At 51.1% G+C, this 12,924-nt stretch overlaps 1 long non-coding RNA gene across 2 annotated transcripts; it reads left to right on the top strand.

Moving 5' to 3' along the window:
• Positions 1 to 829: 829 nt before the first annotated feature.
• LOC106965880 (uncharacterized) lies at positions 830 to 11,465 on the top strand. 2 transcript variants are annotated; one of them, XR_008298952.1, is made up of 5 exons: positions 830 to 3,113; positions 3,604 to 3,762; positions 5,854 to 10,033; positions 10,164 to 10,260; positions 11,122 to 11,465. It is a non-coding gene; the product is annotated as an uncharacterized LOC106965880 (long non-coding RNA). The 2 variants fall into 2 exon arrangements; XR_008298951.1 differs by having other exon boundaries at positions 10,164 to 11,465.
• Positions 11,466 to 12,924: the final 1,459 nt, after the last annotated feature.

Here is a 12,924-nt window from a genome sequence, read left to right as displayed (position 1 = left end):
TGGAGCCTGTTTCCGATTCTGTGTCTCCCTCTCTCTCTGCCCCTCCCCCATTCATGCTCTGTCTCTCTCTGTCCCAAAAATAAATAAACGTTGAAAAAAAAAAAAAAAAGGCTGCCACTCCAGCCATTATGTCCATGTTGAGGCCTGGGAAGAAAGGAACTTTGTCAGGGACTGAAACCTGTCCCTTTTCTAATCAACGATTTCCCAGAAATGCCCTGGCTTTCTTTCACTTTCCTCTCATTGGGACAGGACTGTCACCTGGCCACTTCTAGCTGCAAGGCAGACTGGGAAGGTGAGTTTTTGGCTCTTCTTGTCTATAGAAGAAACAGGAAATGAAGAGGACGTTGGGTTGGGAAGTGGGACTAGGTTAGCTACACCCAGGAAGCAAGCCTCCGGTGTCTGGAACCACTGCTGCCATCTTGGTTCTGGCCGGAGCAGAGAGATAGAAGGAACCTACCTACAGCCCAGATGAAAAGTGAGCAAAGTAGGTGAAGACACCATTCACGGAGAAAGGAAACAGTAACCCTCAAGCATGTGAAAAAATGCCCAACTTCACTCATAAGAGCAATTAGAATCGAAATAACACCATGATACTACCTTTTTACCTATCAGATTGGCAAAAATCCAAATGTTTGACAACACATTCTGTTCATAAGGCTGTGGGGAAACAGGCATTCTCCTGCGTGAAGGGCAAAATAGCACAATCTCCTGTGGTGGCGAAAGAGTGGATAAAGGAACGCATGAACTAGGGTCTTCATGTCCTCACCAAGATGCCACATCAACTGACCTGGGGCCCAGCCTCCTGTGGGACTTCCTGGTAAGTGACACAATCAATGTCCTCACTGATTAAGCCCGTTTGAGCAGAGTTTTTGTTACCCAGAACCCACGATATCCCGAATGATGCCCCCGCCTCCCACCTGAAGCCCCAGGAGCAAAGGTATTCTGGCCAGAAGCCAGATCATGGAATCTCATTGGGTCACCCAGTGACTAGCCAAACCCAAGCAGGTACGGATCCAAAAGCTGAGCTCATTGCTGACAGAAGAATTCCTCCCAGAGAATGGGCCGTGAGCCTATTCCCAAATCAGTGGGTGGGTAACTGCCTAAGGTAATATCTAACCCGTGTGGTCATGAGAGGGGGCTGCATCTTGAGTGGTTGAAAGTCCTGTTGGAATCCAAATTGTAGGGAATGCCCTAAGGAGTTAGACCTCGAGGTGGTGAGAGGGCTGCCTTGGTCTTGCTTGACCCGATGTCCTAGCTTGCTATTTGGTTTCTTGGATTGCCTTTATTTGCATTTCTTATTCACGGGGCAACCTCCTGGTTCCTGAGTATTCCCAAATTGTGTGGCAAGTGAAGAAATTAGGATTCTGTTTGTCTTTTGAAAAATTGCTCGTGAAGAATGGACAGGCCCAGTGGAATCCCTTCATCCTCCCATCCAACATTCCTCACTAATGACCTTCCTAGTCTGAGATGCGGTTAAAGACGGATGGCTCGTGCCCTCAGGCTACACCACTTCATATGCTGCATTTCAAAATCCATGCCCTCTGTACTGAACACTAATGACTGGGACAAACTTCCAGGATATTCAGAGTAGATGGTAGCCACTCGTGAAGCCCTATACATGTGTAGGCCTGCACCAATTCTGCCCAGGTGTCAGGCAGGCGAGAGCCAGGATACCTGGCTTCTGAGGATGGGAGCCTTCATGGCCCTGGGGATCCAAAGGACTTGGTTTGTTCCCTTCTAAGGTGGAGTCAAGGCCAGAACAAAGGCATAAGCAAGAAAATCTCATTGAGGTCATACTGCCAACAGACATTCTGATGCCCACAGCTAGGGGCAGTAAGAGGTGGGTAAGTGGGCCAGTGTGATCCCTGGTGGGGTTCCTGTGTGATCACGTGGCAGCCGGACAGGAGCAGGGAGGTGGGTGGGAATGCAGGGTCTTCCGCAAGGACAGAACAGAAAGCAGGTGCCAAGAGCGCCACCATGCCTTGGGGGCGTGATGGCTGTATCTCCAAAGTTGGGTAGATGCTGGCCTCTTCCTTGGCATCCTTCTAGCCCCCAGAAGGGCTCAGTCTGTGGGCGTGGCAATCGTCCAGACTCCCCTCGAGCCGTATTTCCGGCAAGTGTCCCGCCACCAGCGTCATATGCACTCTGATCACTGCTCTCAGCACACGTATATTTAGTTTGTCCCCTGCTGTTCATTTGTGATTGTTTGCAGGTTGTGTCATGTGTGTATGTTATGTCTACGCTGGATACAGGCCCCTGAGACCAAGGTCTGTCTTCTAGTTTTTGTGAATCACCATCCCCCTCCTCCACAAACCACACCACCACCACCACCAATAAGAACTAGGACCTACTACGGGGCATTGCACAACACAGACAAAAATGCTTGTAAGTAAGTTGCCATTACTGACAGTCCGAGGTTCACCCCCACTGTGAACCAACACTGTGGAGGGAAAAGCTGAGGGTCAGAGCCGAGGAACATGTAGAGAGGGGCTCTTTGTTAAGAACAGACCAGGCATCTATTTGCCCCGAGAGGGCTGTCAGAATTACAAAAAAAAAAAAATTGGGAGGCATGTCCCATAGCCTCATGGGACACATGCACCTGGGAAGATTCTTCACAGACCTGGCCGATAGGGGGAACGACAATTGCCAGCCATCACATCACCCTGCCATAGCAGATCAGTGCACAAGAAATTAGAATCAGAACATTTTGCTATGGCTTGGCGAAATCTAAGGCAGCTTTTTTCCAGACAATCCAGTAAAACTCTAAGACAGCTTCTTACTATGAGATTCCTTGACATGGCGACCCGTCCAACTTAAAGGATTTATTCGGGTTGTCAGCTTTTCAGAAAGGTATTTCTTGAAACGAAACAACGAAAAACACCGACTTCGAAGGGAGGGCGCAAACTGCAGAGGTCGCGGGAACACCAAGGTGCGGGGTGGCTCCTGGCCACCAGGGGGCGTGGTCTCCCCGGTCCTCGGCTGCAAAGCCAACCGCGGCGTCCGCAGCCCGCCCCGCACTGTCACACGGCCCGCAGCCCCCTCCGCGAAGCCCGGGCCCGGGGATCCAGGTGGGCACCAGGCCTCTTCTCCCACTTGGGCATTTCCTGCAGCGGGTATGTCTGGGGTACCAGAAGGCCGGGAGCGGCCAGGCCGGGAGGAGGTCATGTTAAATTACAGGCTGGGCGGGAGTGCTGTGCTGGCGGCTTCGCCCAGGAGCCAGGAAGGCGGTGGTGTCTGGGGCATGACCTCGGGTGGCTGTGGTGCTGGATGGGCCGCTGGGCAGAGTCCCACCGGCGAGGCCACGGAGAGCGTGGGTGTGGCAACCACAACAGAGACGCGGGGGTGGGGGTGGGGGGCATCGTGTGGTGCGACCCGGGCGAAGTCCATGCTTTGCGGCGAGGTCCGCCCTGGTCTGGTCTGGTCTCCCTTCCTCAGCATTACCTTCTCTGGGAGGAGCTCTTCTCCTGCCCGGTGACCCGCTCCTCCCCCGGGGGACTTCCGTCCCTCTCCCATCCACGCACCCAACACTGGTGAGCGCCCGCTGTAGCCGCTAGTCTTACGCCTCCGTGGCTTTACTCATGCTTTTCTCCCCGCCCTTCTCAGCCCGTCCAGGTTTCACCATGCCTCAGTGAGGCCCTGGAGCCTCACCAGCTCCAGGAAGCCCCCTCTGATTACTCCAGAGTGAGGAAAAGGATCTAGTCGGCCCCATATACGGTTATATCCCCAGCGCCTAATACTATGCCTGGCACTAGTGGGGTCTCAGTAAGTATGTATTCACTTGAAGGAATGAGGCGATCTTGTGTGACGTCACAGCTTTTTTTAAAAGATTTTATTTTTTTAAGTTTATTTATTTTGAGAGAGAGAGAGAGAGAGAATACATGTGCACGAGCAGGGGAGGGGCAGAGAGAGAGGAGGACACAGAAACAGAAACAGGCTCCAGGCTCTGAGCCGTCAGCACAGAGCCTGATGAGGGGCTCCAATCCATGAACCACGAGATCATGACCTGAGCCAAAGTCAGACACTTAACCGACTGAGCCACCCAGGCGCCCCATTTTATTATTTTTTTACGTTTATTTATTTTGAGAGAGAGAGAGAGAAAGAGAGAGAGCACAAGCAGGGGAGGGGCAGAGAGAGAGGGAGAGAGAAGATCCCAAGCAGGCTCCACGACGAGAAGACTCAGGGCTCCGTCCCACAAGCTGCAAAACTGTGACCTGAGCCAAAATCAAGAGTCCCACACTCCACCAACTGAGCTAGCCAGGCACCCCTGATCTGACAGCTATGATTGCCCAAAACTTTCACTTGGCACATCGTCAAGTCCCGCCTGTGACATCTGTCCTACTGAACTGTTGTGTTTATTACCACTGGATGCTTGCTGGTTGGATTAGGCAGGGCTCTCGAGCTGGAAGGGCCAGAAAGGAATTTATTGGCTCATTGAACCACACCATCAGGGGAGAGGCAGGAAGGGTTGAGCCTGCTTCAGGGACAACAGGAACCTGGGATTATGTCAGGACGCCCTGCCGCTCATCATGGCTTCTCTCTTTGATGTCTTTATCCCTGCTTCTGCAAACTGGCTTTCTCCACCCAAAAAATGACTGTCAGCTAGCCCAGATTCACATCCTTTGCGCTCGCCAGTCCAAGAGGAATAGGATTTTCCTCCCTGGCTCCAATTTTATTTTATTTTATTTTATTTTATTTTATTTTATTTTATTTTATTTTATTTTAATTTCTTTTGTTAGTATTTGTTCATTTTTGAGACAGAGTGTGAGCGGGGGAGGGGCAGAGAGAGAGGGAGACACAGAATCCGAAGCAGGCTCCGGGCTCCGGGCTCCGCGCTGTCAGCACAGAGCCTGACCCCGGGCTTGAACTCACGAACCGTGAGATCATGACCAGAGCCAAAGTTGGAGGCTCAACTCACTGAGCCACCCAGGCACCCCTCCAGCTCCGATTTTAAAATCCTGACAAAAACTTCAATAGGGCTTGGTTTTTTGGGTTTTTTTTTTAATTTTCTTTTTAACATTTATTTATTTTTGAGACAGAGAGAGACCATGGACAGGGGAGGGTCAGAGAAAGACAGAGACGCAGAATCTGAAACAGGCTCCAGGCTCTGAGCTGTCAGCACAGAGCCCGACGCAGGGCTCAAACCCACGGACCGCGAGATCATGACCTGGGCTGAAGTCGGACGCCCAACCGACTGAGCCACCCAGGCGCCCCAATAGGGCTTGGTTTTTCTGGATCTCATGCCTTTTTCTTGCACCAACCACCGTGGCCAGAGGCAGACACGTAGAATAATCGGCAGCTCGTACCTGAATGGCAGAGTTGGATGAGAGAAGGAGCAGCTGAGCCCCAAAATGTGGATGAGAGAAACAGACGTGGCCACTCAGAAGAGCTGGGACCACCACCCTGATGTGTGTTTATGACAGTGGCTGCACATACGTTTTGTGATTATTCCCTGTTATTGAGGACAAGGACGGTATATGCCCATGGTGCCCTTGCTGAAGACAAGAACTTGATGAATACAGGCTGATTTATAGGAAAGGAAGGTGTGTGTGTGCGTGTGTGTGTGTGTGTGTGTGTGTGTGTGTGTGTGTGTGTCTGGGTGGTGGAATCTCGGGTGGATCTCCCCTGCACTTTGCATGAACCTACAACTGTCCTTCCTGTCCTGGCTGCTGTGGGTGAGGCCGTCTGTTCAGGGTGTGGATCTAGAGAGAATTATGGCTTAAGCTGTCGCTTCTGGATTTCTTCCTGAGAAAATCTTCTGAGCCCAGCAGCGTAATATTGGCTTTTTGTTTCACAGGGGGAATGGCTCTAAGGCTGGTTTTTCTGTTTGTGTTTTGTTGTTGTTTATTTCGGTAGAGAGCAAGAGGGAAGTTTTGGACGATGGCGTCTTCCTCGGACGGTCCCAGGAGTGTGGCTGTTTTGAAAAATCAGGCGTTCCTGCCAGAGGCGCTTCAGGCTTTCAACAGTCCTCTTAGGTAACACTATTCACCTAGTTTCTCTGATGAGGAAACTGAGGCTCAGAAGTACACGCCCAGGTCACGGAGCTATAGGAAGTAGGGAGGACAGAAAGACGCGTCTGGATTAGGAAGCATGCACCAGCGGCTTTGCCTGCCTCCGATCATTTCATCTACACAGCAGGTGACAGGCTTGCTAAAGTGTAAATGCCTTGCCCAAGGTCATAGAGGCCAGTGGGCCCTGGGATTTGTTGATTCCAAGTCCCTACTATTTTTTTTTTTTAGTGTTTATTTATATTTGAGAGAGAGAGAGGGAGACAGAGTGTGAGCGGGGGAGGGGCAGAGAGAGACAGAGACACGGAATCCGAAACGGGCTCCGGGCTCCGAGCTGTCAGCGCAGAGCCCGACTCAGGGCTCCAACTCACAAGCCGTGAGATCATGACCTGAGCTGAAGCCGGACGCTCAGCTGACTGAGCCACCCCAGCGTCCCTCTACTATTTTCACTTCCTTACACTTGTGGCTTTGGTCTCTGTTGTGCCTCCATTGCCGAATCTGTAAAATGGGGGTGATGACAGTACGTACCTCATGGTGTTGGTGGGGGGGTGGGTAAGAAAAATGACACCCGGCCTGCAGTAAGAGCTCTGTAAGTGGACGCTATTCTCACTGTTTTTGTAATTGCACTGCAAGACCTCCCTCAGGATCACGAGTCGGACCACTCCCTGTGGCGGGAGAACCAGATCCCGTGGGAGCCCCCTCCGGGGCCCAGGTGCTCCTGAGGCCCAGCCGCAGGTGCCTGGGAAAGTCTGCGACAGGAATAAAGGGAACAAAGGCTCCAGGTGCTCGGCTGAAGCTTTGTCTGGCTCAAGGCCTGTTTCCTGCTCGATCAGGTTGCTCTTGGCTGGCTGGGCTCCGGGAGCTGACCCCTCCCCCCTGCCCCTGCCCCTGCCGCTGCCCCTGCCAGCCGAGGGCTGAGGGCCAGGCCTGGTGATGCAGGACGGGGCCCAGCTGGGCAAAGCACTTCCTTTTTAGAGCCCAGCCTTGGAGTTTGGCTGGCTGAAGCAGGAAGCCTTGAGACACCAGGCCCTCCCTCCAGCTCTGTGGTTTCAGTGAGCCCCCCTCCCATCCTCCTTAGGTGGGGTGGCCCTGGGGGTAGAGCCTGGGGCTTGAATGCCAGCCCAAGAATGAAGCCCTAACCCGAGGCAACCTGTCTTTCTCTCTGCCTCTCGGTTTTCCCGGCAAGGATGTTCAGAAGGTTGTGCCGGTTCATGGAGAAAGCCCTTGCAAGCCCTAACAATTCCCTGGGGCCCCCAACACTGCCTGTAGGAGACGGAGCTTCAGACCCGGTGGCGGGTGATCCTAGTGTAACACAAACTGGGGCCTGTCTCCCTCTGCTTCACCCCTACCGCAACCCCCGGCTGCCCACCCCCGTCCCTGCGCGGCAGCTCTCGGTCAGGACCTTAAAGAAAGGTCCTTGACCGGGAGTTTATTCCTGCCTCAGGGCTTTTGCACTTGCTGTCCTGTTGCCCCGGAACACAGTGTGCTCCAGGTGTCCATGTGGCTGTCCTTGTCGCTCAGGTTTGAGCCCTTAGATGTTACCACCTTAGAGAGGCCTTCTTTGTCACCCTCTGAACCAGCCCCTGCCTTGTCCCTCACTTTCAACCTCATCCTGTTTTCTAACCCTCAGAGGACTCACCTCCGTCCCTCAGAATTTCTTTTTTCTTTTTTTAATGTTTATTTATTTGAGAGAGAGAGAGAGAGAGAGAGAGCACACGATGAGAGAGGGGCAGAGAGAGAGGGAGACACAGAATCTGAAGCAGGCTCCAGGCTCTGAGCTGTCAGCACAGAGCCTGATGCGGGGCTCGAGCCCATGAACCGTGAGGTCATGACCTGAGCCAAAGTGAGAACGCTCAACTGACTGAGCCACCCAAGCGCCCTTCTCAAAGTTTCTTGTTCTGATTTATCTCCCTTCTTTTTTTTTTGTATTTTCTTTAACTTATTTTTTTAATTTATATCCAAGTTAGTTAGCATCTAGTGCAACAATGATTTCAGAAGTAGATTCCTTGGTGCCCCTTTACCCATTTAGCCCATCCCCCCTCCCACAACCCCTCCAGTAACCCTCTGTTTGTTCTCTGTATTTAAAAATCTCTTCTGTTTTGTCCCCCTCCCTGTTTTTATATAATTTTTGCTTCCCTTCCCTTATGTTCATCTGTTTTGTCTCTTAAAGTCCTCCTATGAGTGAAGTCCTATGATACTTGTCTTTCTCTGACTAATTTCACTTAGCACAATACTCTCCAATTCCATCCACGTAGTTGCAAATGGCCTCCTTTTTTTTTTTTTAATTTTTTGAATGTTTGTTTTATTTTTGAGAGAGAGAGCATGTGTGCACAAGCAGGGGAGGGGCAGAGAAAGGGAGACAGAGGATCCGAAGCAGGCTCCGTGCTGACAGCAGAGGAGCCCAACGCAGGGCTCGAACTCATGGACCGCGAGATCATGACCTGAGCCCAAGCTGGGGGCTTAATCCTGACTGAGCCACCCGGGCGCCCCTATCTCCCTTTTTCTCGTCTGCCTCTTCGCTGGAATCTACGCCTCCTGAAGGGAGGGCCTCTCTGTCTTTCCTTCCACCGTCTCCAGAGCTGGGCCTAGCACTGGACAGCCGGGTACTCCCTGTAGCTGTCACCAACCGTGAGACCCGCCTTAGGATGAATGTCTTGGTGTCTGTTCCCGTCCGCACTTCTGTGGAGGCAGCTTTGCGGGTATGAACGCACTTCAGATTCCCAAAGCACTTTCAAATAAATGCACTGCCTCGTTGGTACCTCATCTCACAACTCAAACCCATTGTTCCACTGGGTCATGTTACAGATGTGCATATATTCAGACTCACTGCGTTGGGGTGTGGGGTGGTAGCACTCTCATCTCCGAGATTCTCGTAGGCTCTGGGTTGTTCTAGGACTCTGTTGATGCAGGTGTTACCTTTAGGTCTCAGCCAGGGAAACTCTTAAACGCTTGCTCTCTTCCATGGCTGGGACATCCCACTTTCTCTTCTGCTCTCGGGCCTTGGAATTAGAGCAGGACCTCTAAATAGCACAGAGTACTTAGTACCTAGCATTCTGCCCTCTCAGGTTCACGGATATTCGGCGGCAGGTGAGGCTTGGAGGCGAAGGGACCCAGCCGCCAGGAAAGTGGCGAAGGCGGGTCTAGAACTCCGCTGCAGAACCCTCCGCTCGCTCGGACTCCAACCCGACGGCCCGGCTCACCACGCGCATCTGTATGTGGATTCACTTCCAGCTGCCTGGGGGGTGGAGCTCTTCATGGTCTAAATTGTTAAAATCGTAATGGCATCTTTAGGTGCCTTTATTAAGCTCATTAAGGGCTTATGAGGTCTTGCCCTGGCTTTCCGCTGGATCCTGCAGCCGGAGAGGGAGGCGAGGCTCCCAGCTGTGCCCATGTGATGGCGTGCATGGAAACTCCTCAAAGGACAGCAGAGATCCATACTGACTGGGAACTTGGCAAAGATAAGCCTGCGTGGGTGTGCAGGGACACCTAGGCGCCGTCTGGAAGGATGTGCTTCAGAATGCCAGCAGGGACATGGGGCGCCTGGGTGGCTCAGGCGGTTAAGCATCTGACCCTTGGTTTCGGCTGGGGTCATGATCTCACGGCTTCGTGGGTTCGAGCCCCACATCGGGTTCCTCCGCGCTGAGGGTGCAGAGCCTGCCCGGGAGTCTCTGCCTCCTTCTGTCTCTGCCCCTCCCCCACTCACATTGTCTCTGTCTCTCTCAAAATAAATAAATAAACTTAAACAAGGGAAAAAAAAAGAAGAATGCCAATAGTGGCGTCCCTGGGGATGGCCTTCTGAGTGATCTTTCAGTCTCTTCTTTATGCTTTTTGGAACTGTCTGATTTTTTTTTTTTTTTTTATAATGAGCAAGCATTTCCTTTATAATCAGAAAAAGAAATAAATAGAGTCATTTTCATCTTGAAAAGGAATGGAAGACAGCCCCTGAATAGAAATAAAGGAAGGGGAAGAGTGCTTATGAAGTCGTGATCGGTGTTTTCAGTCGGATCACTCAGGGGGACGTCCCGCAGGTACAATCGGAGTCAGCCGCTGGGGGGGTGGGGGGGGCGTTCAAAATATTAACGTAACAAGGGCTGATTGGACTTCTTCTATGAATGAGGCCCATCATTATCATCCCCTCGGCCCCCTCTCTCTGGGCAGCGCTCCTCTCTCTCAGGATCCCAGTGATTAACGTCACAAGCCCTTCCCGGAGACTGTGCAGCGAGACGCTGGAGGAGATCCGAGAAGTGAGACGTCAGTGAGTCAGAACTCATTCAAAGCCCCGGAGTTTCCCGGCCGTTACCTTCCACGCCTGGACCTATGAGTCAGGGTCATCTCGCCCCCGTTGAGTGTGGTGCATACATGCTTCCCTGCCCTGCTCTTCCGGGGGCCCCATCCCAGCCTTCACGCGTGCACACACACCGCCCCGGCCGGCCGCGTCCCCTGCCGCGTGTCCTGGCGAGGGTGCGGGTGCAGGCGCGCCCGGCTTATTCACTCACCCCCGGGGGGTGTGCACGGGCCCCTTGGGTGCTGAGCTCAGGCTCTGCACGGCCAGAGACGAACCGAAAAAAGAAAAATAAATATTAGTACTTCCTTTCCCATAAATGTTGCAACAGTCTAGCTGTAGCTTAGAGCGTATATTTTTTTAAGTCCATTTATTTACTTGGGGGGTGGGAGGGGCAGAGCAGGAGAGAGAAAGAATCCTAAGCAGGCTCCATGCTCAGTGTGGAGCCCGAGGGGGGGGCTCCTATCCCACCACCCTGGGATCGTGACCTGGGCCGAAAGCAAGAGTTGGACACTCAACTGACTGAGCCACCCAAGTGCCCCTTAAGGCAGGTATTTTGTGAATAATCAGAATTAACCCACATGTCTGGCGTTAGTGGTCTGTACCCAGAGAACAGAATACTATGGAGGTACTAAAAAGAGTGAAGTAGATTATGTAAAGTGACATAGAAAATGGTCATTTTGGGGGTGTCTGGCTGGCTCAGTCAGGAGAGCATGCGACTCTTGATCTCGGGGTTGTGAGTTTGAGCCTCATGTTGGGTGGGGAGATTAGAGATTACTTAAAAGTAAAATTAGACATTCTTTTTTTTTTTTAATGTTTTTATTTATCTTTGAGAGAGCCCAAGCAGAAGAGGAGCAGAGAGAGGACAGAGGATCCAAAGCGGGCTCCACACCGACAGCAGCAAGTCCGATGGGCTCAAACTCATGAACGGTGAGATCAGAACCTGAGCCAAAGTCGGATGCTCAACCGACTGAGCCGCCCAGGCACCCCTCACAAGTGTTTTTAAAGAAATACATAGTCATTTCACAAAAATGAAATGTCATATACGGTAGGACAAAATTAAATATTATAAACCAGAAAAATTGTTTATGGTTCTGCATAGATATAAAAATATTATCAAAACATTCATATTATCCCTTCAAATAAAAAAATAAAATTAAACATTCTTTAAAAAATAATTTAAGAAAAAGAAAATGGTCAGTTTTAAGGCACAGCCATGTGTACATGATGTTCTTGTTTGTGTGAACCTGTATTATGACTTTTTTTTTTTAAATTTTAAATGTTTTTATTTATTTTTGAGACAGAGAGAGAAAGAGCATGAGCGGGGGAGGGGCAGAGAGAGAGGGAGACACGGAATCCGAAGCAGGCTCCAGGCTCCAGGCTCCAGAGCCTAAGCAGGGCTCGAACTCACAGACCGTGAGATCATGACCTGAGCTGAAGTCAGACGCTTCACCGACTGAGCCGCCCAGGCGCCCCGTGTTATGACTCATTTTAAAAAATGGATATCTTCCCATTGTAAAAAGATAAAACCTCCAGAAAAATTTAGACAAAGACCTGAAAAGCCCCCATCAGGACCCGCATCCATCAGGACAGGCCAGGTTATGCTCTAGTAACAAATACCTCTGAACATCTCAGTGACTTAAAATAACAAAGATTTATTCCTTGCCCACGCTTCATTCCCAGCAAGGCTCTCAAAGGCTCATCTCTTTGTAGTCATCAGAGCCCCACTGTCATTGTATGATGTCACTGTCCCCATGTGAGACTTCAGGGTTCACCACTGCAGGGGAAGAAAGCCTAAGAACCACACACGGGTTCTCCAATGCCTCCCCCAGAAGGGGCACATGTCACCCTTCCTCACATTTCATTGGCCAAAGCAAGTCACATGGCCACCTAACTTCCGGAGGAAGTATGATCCTCGGCAGTATACTCGGAAGAGAAGAAGAGAGCTGGAGGAGTCCGTGAGCCCTGGTGACGTCCACCGCCCATGGCAAACCGACTGCACCCTTCCAGGCCTTGTTCACACTGATACACAGAGTAGTTTTGCAGTAATTTCAAAATATAACCCAGATTCTGTAGTCAGACAGACCTGGGTTTGAATCCTAAGTAAGCTATCTACCTGCTGTGTTCCCTGAGATAAGATGCTCGATCCACCCAAAACTCAGGTTTCTCATTAGCACCTGCTTCCTGGATGAATGTAGCAATGAAATGCCCTAGTGTGAATCAAACCCTTAATAAGCGATGGCTTACAAAAGTAGTCATGTCTAACGAAGCACTAAGGAGTGCTGCAGGGTGGTTGTTTAGAAGACTGGAGATATCAATATGCACAAATCAATATGGAAAAAAAAAAAGCACTTATCCCTCCATCAGAGTTTTCTAGGGCGGTATCTGGAGGTTCTCTTGTATCCACAGCCCCAGCTGTGGATATGAGTAGTAGTTATTAACTCTGGGGAATGCAGACTGAGGGGGGGGGGGGGCATCTTTACAGCCGGGCAGAGGCTGCCAGTGAGAGAGCCGTGGGTCAGGTGCAAAACAGCCGCCCTGCGTCAACTGATCTGGGCTCTGCTCCTTTCTACTCTGTCTTTCCGAGCTGAGTGTCCTGTTAAAGAGAACGGTTTTCTTTTCTTTTCTTTTTTTAAA

This window comes from Acinonyx jubatus, chromosome B3 (assembly GCF_027475565.1).
Source record: "Acinonyx jubatus isolate Ajub_Pintada_27869175 chromosome B3, VMU_Ajub_asm_v1.0, whole genome shotgun sequence".
In the NCBI taxonomy this organism is placed as follows: Eukaryota; Metazoa; Chordata; class Mammalia; order Carnivora; family Felidae; genus Acinonyx; species Acinonyx jubatus.
The sequence above is the reverse complement of the archived record's forward strand: the minus strand, read 5'-3'. Positions and strand labels throughout refer to the sequence as shown.